This window comes from Equus asinus, chromosome 26 (assembly GCF_041296235.1).
Source record: "Equus asinus isolate D_3611 breed Donkey chromosome 26, EquAss-T2T_v2, whole genome shotgun sequence".
Taxonomy (NCBI): domain Eukaryota; kingdom Metazoa; phylum Chordata; class Mammalia; order Perissodactyla; family Equidae; genus Equus; species Equus asinus.
Genome location: NC_091815.1, coordinates 35,073,213 through 35,088,931, shown reverse-complemented (window position 1 = coordinate 35,088,931; position 15,719 = coordinate 35,073,213). Strand labels below are relative to the sequence as shown.

General features: G+C 45.9%; 1 long non-coding RNA gene and 1 pseudogene across 1 annotated transcript; one reads left to right on the top strand and one right to left on the bottom strand.

Moving 5' to 3' along the window:
• Window positions 1-380: 380 nt before the first annotated feature.
• Window positions 381-8,376, bottom strand: LOC106822335 (myeloid cell surface antigen CD33-like; annotated as a pseudogene).
• Window positions 8,377-8,485: 109 nt separating this feature from the next.
• LOC106822337 (uncharacterized) lies at window positions 8,486-13,014 on the top strand. Its single transcript, XR_006520270.2, has 3 exons — window positions 8,486-8,684; window positions 8,768-9,017; window positions 12,908-13,014. It is a non-coding gene; the product is annotated as an uncharacterized lncRNA (long non-coding RNA).
• Window positions 13,015-15,719: the final 2,705 nt, after the last annotated feature.

Genomic DNA, 15,719 nt, shown 5'->3' with positions numbered 1-15,719 from the left:
GAATGTTAAGTTCAGAAGCTTGTAAATTATTCTTTTGAGTTAAGGAGATAGAGAAGTATTTTGAATACGGTCATCTCCGAGTTTTAGGAAACTTTCTGAATGTTAATATCTGATTTTGCCTAACCAGGACTAGTACTAGGTAGGCAGGATGGAGAGGAAAGATTCAGAAGTGGAGAGGGGTGGCTCTGGAGGTCAAGACAGGGCAGGATCCACAGGAGGGCTTTGAGTAGAGAGGGAACTGACATGTGGCTGATGTGGTGTCTGGGACAGAGCACACCCGGCCTCTGGGAGAAATGTCACTAAGACCTTTCTGTCCAAGGGAGAAGGAACCAGAATGTGCAAAACTCTTACAATGTAACAGAACTTCTGCTGGATGTTTTCCATATGTATTTTCATTTAATCCTCATGGCAAACCTGTGAGGTAGGACTTCTTATGTCCATTTCACAAGGCAGGAAACTGAGACATGGAAGGGTAAGGTGGCTTGTATGATGTTATATTCTTAATAAATAAAAGGCCATATATTTGATCCCTCATCTTTCTGATTGAAAAGCCTAATATAGTTCCAGTATAGCAGGAAACTCACAAATAATAGCTTATAAGCTCATTGCCTATGGGGATGGAAAGTCTCCAGTGTTCATCCTTCCTGTAGGGGATGTGGATGCTCTGGCTGAGACTGATGCTCCCGTTGACTGCTCAATGGGTCCTCTAGGTGCCCTCCTGAGGATTTATCCTGTGAAAGCTGAAGGAGGCATAATGTAGCTCTGGCTCCATCCCCAAGGGAGAGGAGGTCCCTGCAGAGGTGGTCGAGTCAGTGGCTCTGTCTAACTTGGACTCACATTGGTGACTCTGTGGAGAGCAAAGAAGGGGATCAGAGCACAGTAGTGGGGTGGTGGCCAGGGAGAAGGCAGAGAGGGTCCATGAAGTGAATTCGATTCTGACAGAACACATTCATTCTTCCATTCTTTTATCAAAAATTTCTTAAGATTCCACTTACTCCATCATCCCACAAGTAAAGTACTTATTGGTTGCTTTCCAATTCTTCTGGACACTCACCCAGACCCATGTGGAAAATACTATTATTTTACAGAGACAGAAGCTAAGTCTCAGAGAGGTTAGGTGCTACCCAAGGTCACATGACTATGGATCATGGTCTCTCTCAGGTCTCCTATGTGCACTGGATGCACAGGAAGCTGTTTATGAAAACCACTTCTCCTCTTCTGTGTCTCTCCTTTAATCTCGCAATACTATCACACTCACAACTCTTCTGATACCAGATGTGTGGGGGTTTTTTTTTGGCACAACCAGCAATTCTGTGTGACACCACCTGGGTGTCATACAATTGAATTCAATTCTGACACTATCTACTGGGAGCTGGGTAGGAAGGGATATGGAGCTTCCAAGTGCTCTCCAGGAGTGAGACTCTCACAGCACCTCCACGTGTTCACCAACTTAGGAGCTTCCTGAACTCCAACCTTGGAAATTTTATGGAGGCATGATCAATTATTAAATGCATTTCCAGCCCCTCTCTGGTCTCTGGAGAAGCGAGTCAGGGTTGAAAATCCTCATCCAGGAACCCACCAAGAGTCAACTCACCAAAACAAAACACAGTGCTCTCACACAGGAAGTTGAAGGGATTTAGGAGTATAACCATTTTCGCTGTGGATTCATTTCTCAGCTCTAGATCTACCACAATATTTCTCAAAAGAGTCTTTCCACTTCCTCTCCTTCAATCCTCTCTTGAACTCACTCCAATCAAGATATCTGCCTCCACAAGGCTACCAGGTCTGCTTTGCCAAGATAAACTTGATACAACTTATCAAAATTTAAAGGGTCACTTCTCAAACCCTATCCTACTGGATTTAGTAGCATTTGAAACTAATGAGCGCTTTCTCCTTCTTGCAGCTCCATCTCTCCCTTGCCACCAGCATCCAACGGTACACCCTCCTTGGCATTTATTTTTTTATCAGTGATCTTCTTGCTGTTTCCACCTTATCCCCCTGACTCTAAATGCTGGAGGATTCCAGGGGTGTGTCCATGGACCCCTTCTCTTATTTGTGGCTTCTTCCACTATGAGACCTTGGTGTGGAGGACTCCTAAACCTCTGTGTCTCTCACCTGGACCTCTATCCCGAGCTCCAAACTTTGGTAATATACTTGTCACTTTCACTTGGACATCTTAGAGCACCTCCACCTTATAGTAATGAAAATAAGGTTTGGTCATCTCTTGAAAATGTGCTTTTCTTGTAGAGTTGTCAATTTCAGGAATTGGTAATTCAATTCCTTAAGTTGCTTAAGGCAACCACGGTGGAAGTGCATTTGGTATCTTTGGATATTTATGGACGTCTAAGACATCTATGGCCACCTAGACACCTATGCACATCCGTGGAGTCCTCTTTGATATCTATGATGTCTATGGGCATCTGTGGAGGCATTTTTGACAGCTATGGACATCTATAACATCTACGAATATCTGTGACATCTATGGACGCCCTTGGACTCATCATTAACATCTACAGATATCTATAGACATATATGACATCAATAGAGGCAACTTCGACATCTAGGGACAACTATTGCATCTATTTACATCTATGACTTCTAAGACATTTACCTAGTATAGATATAGATGCATATATAGATATAGATATAGATATATAGATTTGCCCCAGTTCCTGTTTTAATGTTTGATCTTTCATCCTGGTTCCTGACACAAAACTCCTAATTCCCTCAGAATTTCCTGAGTGATGGTAGTGCCTTTGTGCTAATGAGGCAACTCTGGATGGCTCCTGGATAATGGCTTGTCACGAGAAAGACTAAGCTATGATTAGAAGCTTGGAACTTTCAGCCCCATCCCCTCTCCTCCAAGAAGCACAAACAGGCTGGAAATGGAGTTAATACTTGATCGTGCCTACGTGATGAAGCCTCCTTGAAAATCCAAATTGTATTAGGTTCAAGGATTTTCCAGGTTGGACTCACAAGGAGGTGCTGGGAGAGCGGCACTCCTGGAGAGGACATGGAAGCTCCCTCCTTCCGACCTACCTTGCCCTATGCATCTCTTCATTTGCATGTTCAACTGTATCCTGTATCACACATTTTTATAATAAGCTGATATACAGTAAGCAAACTGTTTTCCTGAATTCTGTGAGCCACTCTAGCAAATAAATTGAACCTGAGGAGGGAGTCATGGGACACTCTGATTTATAGCCAGTTGATCAGAAGCACAGGTGACAACTTTAACTTGAGATTGGTGTCTGCAGTGGTGGGGTGGGGGGAGCAGTCTTGTGGGACTGAACCCTTAACCTGTGGGGTTTGATGCTATGTCCAGATAGATAGTGTCAGAACTGAGTTAAGTTGTAGAAGGCCAAGCTGGTGTCACAAAAAATTGCTTGGTGTGGGGAAAACACCAAATGCCTGATGCCAGAATTGTCAGGACTGAAGTGTCCTGTGTGAGTAGTAAAGGAGCCACACACAGAAGTTGTCACTCTTTTCAAAATACACAAGCAATGATGCTGAACTGCAGGACTCTGGGATAAATGCAGCCTCCGTACCTCCCCATCCTCATTCCTTCCCACTGTTACCCACTCCACACCTCCACGTAACTCTGCTTTAGGAACACTGTCTTCTTGCTTTTTCTCCAGGGTATAAGAGATGCCCCAACCTCACAACCATCACACTTGCTGTTCCATCTGTTTAGAGCCCTCAGCGATCCTCTCTCAGGGCTCACACAACACTCCTTCACTTCCTGAAGGTGTTTTCTCAGAGACTCCAGCCCCTAGAACCATCTATCCCCATCGTTCCATTTCATTTCCCTATAGAGCACTTATTTCCTGCATATTTTCACTACTTATTTGTTCATTATTATCACCCCCCTCACCAATAAATGGAATTCCTTGAAAGTAGGGGCATTTTACATTTGCAACATGCATATTTTTCAAAATACAGGTATTACCCAAGCCCTCAGAACAATCAACAAGCAGGAGATAGTTGCTGATGGAGTAGATGAATACTCGGCTGATTGCTGACCATGTGCTCAAAACCCTCATAGCAGGGTCCACATTGGTCAGGGTTAAGTAAATAAATGAAATTCGGAGCTCAACAGATGAGCAGGAGTAGGACAGGCTGATAAAGGCATGTGAGGAAGAGGGGACAGTGAGCAATGATTCTGAGATTCAGGAAGCTTACTCTGCGTGAGGTGAGCAAGCAGGTCAGTGTGGGAGGAGCAAAGCACTGAAGATCACTCTGGTTTTCCTGCCCCAAATGCCAGACCAAGTTCCTTGGATGCTCATCTTTGGGCAGTGTGGAGGAGCAGTGCATTTCATGATGGAAGTAGTGCTAATCTGCTGGGGAGGAGAGATGGGACGACTGCAGCAGGATAAAGACTAAGAGGGGAGCTTGGTCCAAGGGAGGGGTTGTATTAAGCTGTATTTAGAAGAAGCACAGACAAGCACCCCTGGGTGCAGGGGGAGGTGATGGAGGACTGGGGTGGGACAAGGCAGGTGTCTCGTTGGGTGTCAGGGATATGAGCATCACGTTGGTGGATAGTCCAGCAGGAGAAGTATATCAGAGCATGTATTAACCATGTGTTCTTGATGTTTTGACATCTGGGGCCTTTGAATCTTGGAATTGTCCCTGCCAGAGCTAGTGAATTTCTACAGATAGTAAAAGACTTACCTGCAATCTTCCCTTTCATATTTCAAGTGAACCAGTGCAACGCTCACACCCAAACCACTTCCTGTATCAAGCTCTTACACTCCAGACTATGTTCCCACTCTAGTCACCGCAGGACCAGGTACCAAAGAACTGGAGACAGCCCCTCCCAAGAGCCAGCTGAAATTATTCAAACTAGCCAGTCCTAAGCCTGCTTACCTTGCCTCACCTTGCCTTTCCCATGGAAAACACAATAAAGTGGTTCCTCAAGTGGCTCTGTGTGGTGTGGCATTTCCCCCTCCTCTTGGGAACTGCGAATAATGACTGTCTCTCAATCTGTTGGCCTCACATAGCTGAATACAGTCATACATTGCTTAACGATTAGATACAGCCAAAGAAATGCCTCTTTAAGTGATTTCATCATTGTGTGAACATCATACAGTATGCTTACAGAAATCTGGGTGGTATAGCCTACTACACACATAGGCTGTGTGGTACTAATCTTATGGGACCACTGTTGTGTATGTGGTTCATTTTTGACTGAAACATTGTTGTATAGTGCATGACTATAATAATAACACCTACATTTTCAAATAAGTATTAAAGTGATGAGCGTATTTCTGGAAATGTCTAATGGAGCATGACTGTCAGCCACCCTGGGGAGGTGTGTCCAGGAGACTGAGTGCTAGGATGCCCACGTCACTCACCAGGGAAGCTCGTCCAATGGCAGGGTGGATGTCATTCACGTACACTGCTGTCCTGGCTGCTTTTTTCCTGCAGGTCTTCACTCTGATGGGAGACACCAGGATCTTTGACACAGGTCACTCTTTTGAGGCTGGAGTGAGGGACTAAGGCAGGATGAAGGTGGTATAAGCCCAGGAACCTTCATAACAAGGCTTCGTAACAAGGCCTCCTCCCGTGCTCCTGGACATCTGGAACCAGGGCTGGGAACACATTCATGCTTGGCCCAGGGGCTACCAGCTGAATTCTCACCACCACCATACACCCCACCCTTCCTCTGGGTCACCACAACACCTCCAGGTCCCTCTTCTCTCTCTCTTGGCCCAAAGCCAACCAAGCTCACATGAAGAAGATGAGGCCAAGGCAGAGAAAGAGAAAAACAGTGACACCAGCTCCCCCAATGGCTCCCTGAATCACACCAGTCATGGTCCCAGGTTCCCCTGCAGACAAAAGAGACTTGGAGTGAATTCCAATCTTGGTGAACTGATATGAATCCTTGCATCTGCAGCAGGGAGATAAGGGCACACATTCCCTCCCATCCATGGTTCAGACCCTAGCTTCTCCCACCCATCATAGGACCTCAGCCTTCTCCAGAACAACATGGTCCATGTGACAATGTCTATCTCCAACAGGCATGTCCAGCAAACTCCATCTCTATCTAGGACCCAGGTCTTTCTTCACCCAGGGTCTCTCTGCAGCAGCCCCGTGACCTGGCTACAGCAGGAGAGTGTGTCTCTGGGCACTGGGGTCATCCAGAGAGTGAAAAAAAATGCAGAGTCCTATGGGATCCTGAAAGGCTTTGTCCTTCCCTCATTCCAGGGAGGGTGTCTGGATCTCTTCTCCTGTCCTCCACGGGCCCCATCAAAGGTGATGTTTCATGTCTTCAGAAGGTGGAGGAAGCTGGGATTTCTCAAACCTTCAGATCAGACACAGACAGCTCTGCTGGCCCTGCCTGGCCATGCCTCCTGGGAACCCAACACCCAGGGTGAGGGATGTGTCTCTGGGCTTCACCTGCCAACAGTTTGGTGGGTGCTGCTGAGAAAGCCCCAACAGGACTCACTGTCCAGTGAGGGGACCAGATACCATTACCCATGGGAATAGAGCAGTGGGGGGAGCCAGGCTCCAGAGAGAGGTGAGGGTGAGGTTGGGAGATTGACAGTCAAAAAAGGACCCAAAGAGATTTGGAGGGAAATTAAATTATTCCGTACTATACCATAATGATGGATAAATATCATTGTACATTTGTCCAAACCCTTGGCATGTACAACACCAAGAGTGACCCCTTATGTCAACTACAAACTTTGGGTGATAGTGACTTGACAATGAAGATTCATGGTTTGTAACAATTGTACCCTCTGGGGGGGATGTTGCGTGTGTGGGAAAGTGCAGCGGGTATAGGAGAAATCTCTCTAACTTCTTTTCAACTTTGCTGAGAACCTAAAACCACTCTAAAACATAAAGCCTACTAAAAAGTTCCCCCCAAGACTTTCAATGACTGGAGGAAGATAAAGAGCATGTTAAGGATCACCATGGAGGAGGTTGTGGGTCATCCAAGCAAAACGAGAGTTGGAGGATCTAGGGGGATGTGGCTGGATGGGGGCTTCTCATGTCTAACTGCAGCCACTCCTCCCCAGCCCCACCATCTGACCTCTGAAAGTCCAGCTCTGACCCGACCTGGGAGAGACCCCACCCTGATCAATGCACCGTGGGTGGGGACTCCTCCCTACCTGTGCCATCCTCTAGGCAAACGCCGATTTCTGGGTTCTCTGTAAGACTTGGGACAATAAGAGGTTTCCCGCTTCAGTGGGGCGGCTGTGGTGAGAAAAATATAGGTATCTCCCCACCCCCAGGACACATGGAATCACTGGAGGGAGAGGGCTTGTGCCCTTCTAGGTCCCCTACTCAGCCAGGATGCCAGGGCAGAAGCATCAAGCGTCCTCAGCCTGGCCATCCTCCTCACCCCCTCAGGGACCCGGGCATCCTGGCCCAGCACTCACAGGTGATGTTGAGCTGGGTAGTTCTCTCCATCATCACACCAGCTGTGGGAAACTTCACCTGACATGTGAGGTTGGTGCCATGGTCCTGGGGCCGGGGGGTGAGGGTGAGCACTGAGGAGAGTTGTGTCCTGGGGCCCAGGGAGGTGAGGGCTGCTGTTATCCAGGAGAAGATGGGGGGCGTACCCCTCTCACAGGCCCAGGGTACAAAGCACGTCAGGTTCTTGGGGAGGCCAGACTCCAGGGTCCCCTAGATGAGGATGTCAGGTGTGTGGGTCAGGGCTGGTGATGATGAGAGAGAGAGGAATCAGGAGGGAGTGTCTAAGATTTGGCCTTGACATAGCCTCAGGGTTTGGTCCAGGTCCTCCCTCTGAGCCCTGACACACTGTTCCCCCAAATCCTGGAGGGGGGTGTTCCCATACCAGCCCTGCCTTCGTCCCCACGTCCTTTCCCTGTGATTTCTCCTGGAGCCCACTCCTTACCTGTCACATGCAGAGAGAGAGAGTTAGATTTGTAAGTCCATTTCATACTTCCCCTCTCCACCCGAAAAATGTATTTTCCATCGTCCCTCCTCCTGGCGTCTCTGATGTCCAGCGAGCAGTTGTTGGTCCGGGGGTCCCCGAGGAGGTGGAATCGGCCCTGGGTCTCCTCCTGTACTTTACTCTCTGGGTTGTTTGTGGCCACTAGAGCATCCTTGAATGTGTCAGCCCCTTCCCAGAACCAGTAGCCATGAACTGGGGCAGCGTAAGTCCTTTTCTTCCTGGGATAGGAGAAGACGCAGGGCACAGAGACGCACAGGCCCTCCTGCACCGTCACGGATTCCTGCACTTCCAACTGGTATCTGTCATCCTGTGCCAGGGTCCCTGGTGGGAAATGATGGTCAGACACAGCCCCTGCTCTGCCAACCTCCTCTCCTCTTGGCCCACTCACCTGCCTACAGCAGGGACAGCAGCAGCAGCAGCAGCAGCAGCAGCAGCATCTCTCAGATGGAGGAATCTGGACGTCTGTCCTGTGACTGAAAAGAGAAGGGGAAGAGGAGTGGGAGGGGAGGCTGCAGGGAGACCCACAGGAAGCTTGGGAGGAGCACTTGAGGTCAGCGTTTCACAGAAGAGGAACTGCAGCCTGGAGCTCGTTCCCTCTCTGCACAGAGCTTGAGAACACCACACAGCCCAGAGACCCTGAGACACACCCAGAGAGGAGCAGACAAGGAGCTGACCAAGTGTTCTGTCCCCATATCATGGATTCCCTCTTGCACTGGAGCCTGGACCAGGACCTCTGAGGACATCTGAGCAGTGGGACATGGTGAGTCTCTAAGGGCCTCTCATCTGAAGTGCTTTTCTGAGCCCTGTTGTCTACACCAGGGAGCTGATTCCGCCATGTGTAAGATTCTTTAGGGTCTGTGCAACCATCTGAGGCAGAAGAAGAGATGGCGTCCTAGGTGACATGAAGGCAGCAGCCAACCATTCATTCATTCATTCCTTCTCCAAATACTTCCTGAGTATCTCCGTGTTGGGGATGCTAGAGACATGAAGGGAAACGATTGACCTGCTGCAAGCCTGTGAGATGCTCCCACCCACTGGAGTCACTTCCTCCTCAAATGCCCAGTCCTGTCAGGCTTCAAAGCTGCAGTCACTGGTGAGTTGGCCGTGTGTGCTGGTAGCAAGTTGGGTATTTTTGAAAATATGAGTATGGGAGGTTCTCTTTTTTGCTTCTTGTATGCTGATTCATGAAGTTACAATGGCATCTCCAAAAGAAAAAACATGTAGCCTTTTCAAGTAAACCAAAAGGGAGAACACATGTTGCAAGTCAGTGCCGTGGAAATTCCTTTTCCCTGAATAGTGTCGTTGAATGACGTGTGGACAGGAGTGAATTATGTTAGATCCTCATAATACAGATTAGCATTTCCTATCATGTAAAGCATCTTCTCACAGTTATGTATGGCTCACAAGGCACGATATTTCAAGAAAACATGAGCGGAACATACAGCTACAATTAAAAATTTAGGTTCAGTTCATGTGGTTTTGCATCTCACTCTGTGTCATATGCATCGTGGAAATTCTTGACACCTGTAACACAAGTACATTTGCCACCGTTGATTAGTAAAATCTTTCAAATACAGGATTATTGAGATAATTGTTCTGTCAGCATTCCTAACAGAGAGAGACTTTGCACCCTCATTTGAAATATAAGGAATTGAGTCTACAATCATTAAAATAATAGTTGATACAGGTTATTTAAAAAGTAAGAATGTGGCACATAAAGGAAACCTCAATACAACTGGTTTCACAGTCAAGAAAGATATACCATGTTCATGGACTGGAAGGTTCAGTGAGTTCTCATTGTTTTTCTTTAATGAACTTTGTAATTTATGTAAAATAGAATGTTCCCACTTGAAAGTAACTTGTCTATGAATTTTGACAAACGTATACAACCCAGCTATGACCTCCATGATCAAGAGATAGAATATTTCCACTACCCCAAAAAGTTTTCCCACCCTATTTTCAGCTCATCATTCCCACCTCCACCCCAGGTAACCATTGATATACTCTCTATCTTGGTGAATTAATTTTGCCTACTGGAGAATTGCCTGGAAATGTACTCATGTATGTCTAGATTCTCTCACTCAACAATACTATTTTTGAAATGGATCCCAGTTGCGTATTTCTGTAGTTCATAATGTCTGATTATTGTGTAGAGTTCCATTCTGTGGGCACAGTATAGTCATGTGTTTATTCACCTGTTGACAGAAATTTGAGATTTTCGAGTTTCTGTCAATAAATATTAAGGCGTAAGTCTTTTTACGGACATTTTTCATCCCCATGAGTACACACAAGGAGGGGAATTGTTAGCTCAAAGAGTAACCACACGTTTAACTCTAGTAGAAATTGTCAGTGTTTTTCAGAATGGTTTTCAACTTTCCAATCTTATCTGCAATGTTCCAGAATTCTAGCAGCCTTACCCCATCATTAGCACTTTGTATTATCAGTCTATTAAATTTTAATATTGTAGTTGGCGTGTAATGGAATATCTTTGTGTTTTTCAATTCATTTCAAATTTAGATACAGTAGATTCACTTTTTATCATGTACAACTCTATGAGGTTTGACAGATGTAATCAGAGCCACAGTCAAGATCCTGAAGAGAGCCCTCACCCAAGACATTCCCTCGTGCTGTCCCTGGGGAGCCAAATCCTCCCTCCACCCATAACCCCTGAAGAAATGCTGATCTGTTCTCCATCCTTTTTGTAATGTAATCAGACAAAATATTGTCTTCAAAGTCTGGCTTCATTCACCTGGCATAATGCATTCAAGGGTTCTCCATCTGATTGGGTGTATGTGTCAACGATTTACTCAATTTAATTGCTCACTGATACTCCATTGGTTCAATGTGTTCCTTCTTCCATACACTTACAGCTGAAGAACATCTTGGTTGTTTCCAGGTTTGCAGTGACTATAAATAAATCTCCTATAAATATTCACATGCAGGTTTTTATGGGAACATACAGTTTATTTCTCTTGGGTAAACACCTGGGAGTCAGAGTGTTCTGGTGTATGGAAACTGTAGGTTTAACTTTATATGAAATTGCCAAACTGTTCTTCAGATTGGCTGTATCACTGGTGTTCCTCCCAGGAATGTGTGCGAGTTCTGGCTGCTCCACATCCTTATTAGCATTTGCTATTACCAAAATTTGTTTTATTTTTCTTGATGTTTAGCCTTTTAGTCACTCTAATAGATGTATATTGTATCCCAGGTTTAACCTGTTATTTCCTAGTGACAGGTGATGTTGAGCCTGTTTTCATGTGGTTGTTTGTCATCCATTTTTTTCTTCTTTGGTGAAGTGTCTAATTCTTTGGCTTCTTTTTAAATTATTACACGGTATTATGTACGTAACAAAAATTTTACTATTTTAACCTTTTTTAATTTTTCAGGTCAGTGGCCTTAGGTAGATTCACATTGTTGTACAACCATCATCACCATTTAACTCTAGAACTTTTTTCATCTTCCCAAACTGAAACTTTGTGCCCATTACATGAATAACTCCATTCTTCCTGCCCAGGACCCTGGCCACCACCATTCTTTTATATCAGTGTCTGTAGATGTGCCTACTCCAGATATTCCATTTAAGTGGAAACTACAGTATTTCTCCTTTTGTGACTGGCTTATTTCACTTAGTATGATGTCTTCAAACCACCTTGTAGCACGTGTGAGAATTCCCGTCCATTTTAAGGCTGAATAACATTCCATTGTATGTGTTTTGCACATTTAATCCATTCCTCTGTGTATGGACACTCGGGTTGCTTCCACCTTTTTGTGATTGTGAGTAATACTGCTACAAACATGAATGTGCAGGTATCTGTTCAAGTTCCTGCATTCGATTCTTTGTACACATCCAAAAATGAAATTACAAGACCACATAATAATTCTGTTTTTAATCATTTGAGGAACTGCCATTTTATTCTCCACAGCAGATGCAACATTTTGCAATCTGAAAAGGAAAGCATAGGAGTTCTTCGGTCTCCACATTCTCACCAACTCTTGTTGTCTCTGTTTTGAATTTTGTTTGCTTTTTAGTTAATTTTTAAAAATAGCCATCCTAATGGGTGTGAAAGGATGCCCTCACTGTGTGATTGTAATTTACACTTCCCTAATGTTAGAATGTTGATCGTATTTTCCTGCATTTATTGCACATTCATACATCTTCGGAGAAATGTCTATTCGAATCCTTGGCCAATTTTTATATAAGGGTGTTTGTTTTGTTGTTGTTGAGTAGCTGTTTTTTAATATATACATTTAACTGGATTCATTTGTTTGTGTTCTTACTTACATTTTGTTTTGAGTGTTCTGATATATTCCAGATACAAGTCACCATTAGATATATATTTGAAGATATATCCTCCCAGTCTGTAACACTTAGTCTCTTCATAATGGCTTTTACAAAACAGGAGGAGGGGGAAGAGTATAGAAAAGAAGATTCAAAGGGGCAAGGTCCGCAAGTGAGATGGGGGCATTCAAGGGTGCAAAAGGTCATGTTAGAAGAGCAACCACCCAAGATACCTGGGTCTTAATCCCTCTACCTTGAAAATGTTCCTCTATAAGGAAAAAGGGTCTTTGGAGACGCCCCAAGATGTGGCACCTTTGCATATTGACTATTTCAAGCTGGAGGAATTTGAGAAACATCATGTGCAGGAAGGACTTTCTGACCTTCTCTTGAAGCGGGTCGTTAATCCTCACTGAGAGGTGCCCTCCCTGTATCCAGAGGAAAGGAGCATATTATCTCCTAAGATCAAGGAAGAATCTGAGGAACAGGGCTTGCTCAGTTTCTCCCAGTTTACCGCACTTAGCTCACACTCATTGTCCTATCCTATTTCTGCACGATTTTCCACTTTGCATCAGATCTAGCATGAAAATACTCAATTTTAACCACTAATTTGCTCTTCATTTCCTTATGAAGGCTCCAGTGCCACATAAAACTCACATTAAATACATATGTTTGCATTTCTTTTGTTAATCTCTCTTGTGTTACAGGAGTCTCAGTCAAGAACTTACAAAGACAGAAGGAAAATATCCATGGATTTCTGGCCTCTAACACTGTGAGAGAATAAATTTTTTGTTTTAGATACAGAGTATGTAGTCATTTGTGACAGTGGCCCAAGGAAACTAACACAGGTGGGAAATCAGAGAGATGCTGTCTCCAGGGAGAATGCACAGAAAAACCCTCCTTCACAGACCCATTTCTCTGTTCCTCTTTTGAGCAAAACTCCTCAAAGCGTTGTAAGTACCACTCTTCCTCTCTCCCCTCCTCCAATTCTATCCTGAACTTTTTCCAACCAAGTCTGCACTACTTTCCTGCCTCTTCATTAAACCTGCTATGTTGGGATCACCAAGGACAGACGTGTTTCCTTGTCCCCTTCTCTTCTTTGTGTGAATCAGCCCTTTTTTGCCTCATGTGTTTTCATCACTTACATGGCTCTACATCCTCACCTCTCCAGCCTGAAGCCTTCTCCCGACCTCTAGACTTTCGTATCCAGCTCTCTCACTGATGTCACCAGTTGGATGTCAAGTGGCTTCTCAGAATGAACATCATCCTTCCAAACCCTACTCTCTGACATCCTCCGTGGAACACAACTCCATCCTTCCAATTCTTTAAGGGAAACATTTGGGCATCATCCTTGCTCCTCCCTCTCTCTTACTCCCACATCCATTAGAAAACTCTGTTAGTTCCATCTTCATGATACATCTAAACATAACCCCTCACTCTCCACCCCACCTCCATGGTTCCAGTCACCATCACCTCCTGCCTAGAGAATTCAGCAATCCCTTCCCAATATCTGGTGGCCACTGTGAACCCACTTTGGCCTTTTAAGAAGAGAGCTCCATGGGGATCCTGTGAAAATGAAAGTAAAATCATATCCTCCAAGGCTTCCAGATTCTTGTGTTTCCTGCTCTGCACCAGCAAGTGGTCTGCACCATCCTCCCAGCTTGCCCCTCCCTTAGCCTCTCCCTGCTGTCAGACTTCTTCCTCCTGTTTTCCCAACACACTAGGCATGCTTCTAACTCCGACTATTCCACTTGGTGTCCTCTCTCTTCATTTTCCTGGATAATTTTGTCTCGGGCAAATGCAGAACCTACCTTTTGCCATCTTAAGTCTTTGCTCCAACATCACACCTAACATTCTCAGATGTAGAAAATTGTCCCCAAGATGTCAAGTGCTCCTTTCTCTGCATGATTTTTCTCCAAACAGACATTACCATCAAACATGCTCTAACGTTAGCTCTTATTTATTTATTTGATTTTTATCTTTCTTGTCTTCAAAATTCCCACTTCTTTGACAAGAGATCTTGGATGTGTGTTCACCGATGCACCCCCCAGCACCCACAACAATGTAGGCACATAGTAGGTCTTCTGTAATACTTGCTTAATAGTCTATAATAAATGACTGAATATCACCCTGCCCAGAACCATACAAAAATACACACACACACACTGGGTGACATTTAAGACTGAACCTGAGGGATGAGCAGGACTCGGAGAGGCAGGAATGGAGAGGGAGGGGCATTTCAGGAGAAGGAACTGCACATACAAAGTCTCAGAGTCAAAGAGGCCTTGGCCCAGCTGGGAGTGGAGACATTGCCAGATGCAGGTAGAGGGAGGAATCTGGGGGAGAGTCAAGCAGGGGACAGACCACACCCGGCCTTCAAGTCCAGCCTGTGGTGTTTGAAGCTCGGTCTCTGACCATGGAGAGGACACGTAGCTGTTCACACTGTGCATTGAGTAGACGGTAATGGTCTCTGGAAACACAATCTAGAGGCCTGTATTGAGGAAAGAGATGGAAGCAGGAGGTAAGATGGGTTCAGAGACCCAGAGAAAAAATGAAGCCCCAGGAAGAACCAAGTCAGGATGGGGAGGAGACAGGCATCAAGATGAGTTGTGTAGGAGGAAGGACAGTCAACACTTAGGGATGGATGCATAGGGGTGAAGGGAGGGAGGTAAAGTGGACAGCCACACTCTGTTTCTGGTCTTAGAGATGGGACCACAGTGTCATCACTGTGGTGGGGAACGCAGCAGAGAAGTCCATTTGGCAGGGGAAGGTGGCAGCTCCACTTTGAGCACACTGAGTGGACCAATCCTGATGGAGGTGTGTGGTGGGATGTTGGGTAGTGAGACATCCAGGTCACTCACATGAGGGATTAACCTGGGATGATGTTTGCATCTTCCACTCCCCCCACTGTTGGCCTGGCTGCCTTCCTCCTGCAGGACCTCTTTCTTAAAGGAGAGACCAGGTCTTTCACTCCTTTTGGATCATGGCGCAGAGGGCAGCAGACTCGCCCCTTCTTCCCTTTTAGATGCTGAGGGTGACTGAGGTGGGAGAGGGAAGGTGTGGAGGACAGCAAGTGCTTACCATCCTGGACACCTGGTGGGTGAGTCACTGGAGCTCCCACTGGGTATTCTCCATTCCTACCCCGCCCCTGTCATTCTCCTCCATGCCTGGACCCCGGATCCTTTTGGGCCCCTCTAAGATAGGTTCTGGGGCCAAGCCACATGCCCACTCCCCTCCCCACACCTCCCCTTCACCCTGGGACAATGCTCACATGAGGAAGATGAGGCAGAGGTGGAGGGGCAGAGTCTTCAAAGCCACTTCCCTGATGGGAACCAGGACCATGTCTGCCACAGGTCCTGAACTCCCCGCAGGTAAGTGGGACAAGGAAGGATCCATCTGCTCCACCACAATCTTGTGTCTTTCCAATCCCAGCAGGACTCTAGACATTGGTTCTCTAAGCCCTCCTCCATCACTGGAGGCAGGACCACCTGTGTCTGGGCCTCACTACTCCCCACACTC